Below are 2,864 nucleotides of genomic sequence, written 5' to 3' on the forward strand. Positions count from 1 at the left end.
TCAGCACCCTCACTTCCTGATGTGCTACCTGAAGCAGAAGCAACAAGCTCCCAGAGGCTTCAGCTTAGGTCTTGTATATAAATTGTATGCTGGCAGAATTTCTTCCTCCAGGGAGAGTGACTAATTGGATTGAGAAGCACTCATATGATCTTACAAGCTACAGTGCTGCAAGAACTGAATGAGGTAGCATGTGCACTTTTGATGGCACTCAATATGTGATAACTGCCAAGACGTGATTGAGAAGACATCAGTCTTAATCAGAATAATATCAACTCCCACAACTGCCAATTTCTTCAGAAATCAGCAAGTCCAGACTCGGGTGTCAAGGAATCTAGCCACATCTTTAAATGTAGCACAATCTTGCTAGCTCAGTCATACCAGACAAAAAATGGGAATGACACCCACTGCCCCCTAACTTGGTTGAAAGTAGTTTCATTGTTATTTAAAGTGCCCTTTGAAGCTGAAAGTACAAAATATTCCAAAGTAGAACAGAAAAAAGAAACCCTATCACACTGGTGCCCCCCTTTTGTGACACTACAGCACCAGCCTCCTCCCTTCCCTGATTCACGCTGGGTAAGATAATAAAGAACACATGCCCGCCAACTTCCAGCCCAGTGAGGGAATCAAAGAACGGTGCTGATAAAAGTATGCTTTCACGTTTTAACCAATAGTAAGAGATAAAATGTGCATTCCTAACACACCACTGGCCACTTTTCAGAGTGTTGTGTTAGTCAGGTTCTCCAGAGCAGCAGAATCAATGCAATGTATATCCATAGCACATCTGTTGCAAAGTATTGGCTCAGGCGATTCTGGACGCATGGAGCATCCAGAATCTGATGAGACAGGCCCAGGCTGGGGACCAGAGCAAAAGTTGCAGATTCAAAGTCAGTCCACGGGCAGAATTCCTTCTTCCAGGGAGAATGACTAATTGGATTGAGAACCACTCACATTATTGAGGGTAAGTCTACCAATTTAAATGTTAATCTCATCTTTAAAAATCAGACCTTCATACAAGTACCTATAATACACAAATAGCTGGGTTAATAGCCCAGCTAAATTTACTCATAAAATTAGCCATCATAAAACAAACCATCTGAGTTTCTCAGATGTCTTACCACAACTTGCCCTAGACGGTGACCATGCTTTCTGCCAGGCCACCTCTGGGTCTCGGGATTGCTTGTTTCCCTCAGCCTCCGACACATAATGCTTCACACCTTCAAGAGTTCCTGCCATCCCCTTCCATAGCCTGCGCGCATGTCCAGCAGGCCCTTCTACCTGATGGTGTTCCTGGAGAAGACAACAGAACTACAGCTTCCCCATCCCCGCCCAACCTCGTGCAGGTCCCAGGTCAACATCATCCGGATGGCCTAGGATATCCTTAGAAGAACAAATTCTGGCAACCTCTCTGGGTGGGGCTGGCGATTTGATTTCCAGAGACTATGATTTGTGCTCAAATGGATTTCCCTGGGCTTGAAAGAAGAGCAAGTCTAGCACTGCCACATGAGAGACACACTCGGGACTTCAGCTGCCTTTTCTCCTTCCTTATGTCTAATGAACACCCTTGTTCTAGATTTCTCAGGACACTAGTTTTCGAAATAGGAACTTCCTATGACCAGATACTCTTCCAAAAATGCTGAAATGGCCTTCAATTTAAGCAGATTATTTTAAATGCTTTTTTTTCTAAATGTGAACATTTCCCCTTCTGAAAGCAAAATGGCGTAAATCTGTGCTAAGACATCTGTGTTGCTAACCCTGAGGGGTGTTTCCATGTCACTGAAATAAGTAATGTAGTCACACTATCTCTGTGGCTCTCGCTCACAGGGACCTGGCTGGCTAAGGGGATTTGGGGTTGCCATGCTTCCCTAGTGTGTAGGGTTTGGCAGATCAGCCTGCACATGCTCACCTGTTTAACCGTGTTACATGCAAAACAGAAGTTCATGTTCTCCAAGTTTACAAAAGTACAGTCAGCCTTACCCTAGAAGCAGTGCCACAGACTGTGCCATTGAGAAAATCTGCTTTGCCATTGGTTTCATGTGGCCTCAATACTTCACTCCTACTCCTCCAGGAGTCTTCACCTGTAAAATGGGCATAATAATTTTTACCTACCTCAGAGGTGTACTGGAAGGCATAATTAATGGGCATCAGAGTACTGGGAGTGGCACAGATCAAAGGCCATTTAAACACACAGCATTATTATGATCAATGGCATTTTCTTTTGAACACACTGGAGCCTGCCCTTTTGACTCAGGTTATTGAACTGCCTCGTGGTCCGCCCCCACCCCCCACCCCTCACCCCCTGCACACACAAGCCATATTCCAGCTTGAAGGCTGGCTCACAAGAAACTTGAAAAGCCTTGGAAATCTGCTGCTTTACTAAAAGTGATTTTCATCTGGTTCCCCACATTCTTTTTACATGCGCCTTCAATTTACTGACTGGAAAAGTGTAGGCTTTTATATTATAAACAATCTGTTTAATCCAATATTTCTCTACATGTGTGATAAGAAAAAATGTTCTTTAATTAACTAGCCATTCTTCTGTGTGTGTGTGTGTGTGTGTGTGGTGTGTGTGTGTGTGTGTGTTTTGTGTGCTGGTACTGGGGCTTGAACTCAGGGCCTCAAGTTCTCATTTGGCTTTTTTGCTCAAAGCTTGAACCACACCTCTGCTTGAATTCAGGGCCTGGATACTGTCCCTGAGTTTTTGTTTTTGTTTTGGGTCCGGTCGTGGGACCTGATCTCTGGGCCTGTGCACTGTCCCTCAGCTCTTCAGCTCAAGGCTAGCGTTCTACCACTTGAGCCACAGCACCACTTCCGGCTTTTTTCTTTTTGCTTATGTGGTGCTGATGAATCGAACCCAGGGCCTCAGG

Source organism: Dipodomys ordii, unplaced genomic scaffold (genome assembly GCF_000151885.1).
Source record: "Dipodomys ordii isolate 6190 unplaced genomic scaffold, Dord_2.0 Scaffold114, whole genome shotgun sequence".
Taxonomy (NCBI): domain Eukaryota; kingdom Metazoa; phylum Chordata; class Mammalia; order Rodentia; family Heteromyidae; genus Dipodomys; species Dipodomys ordii.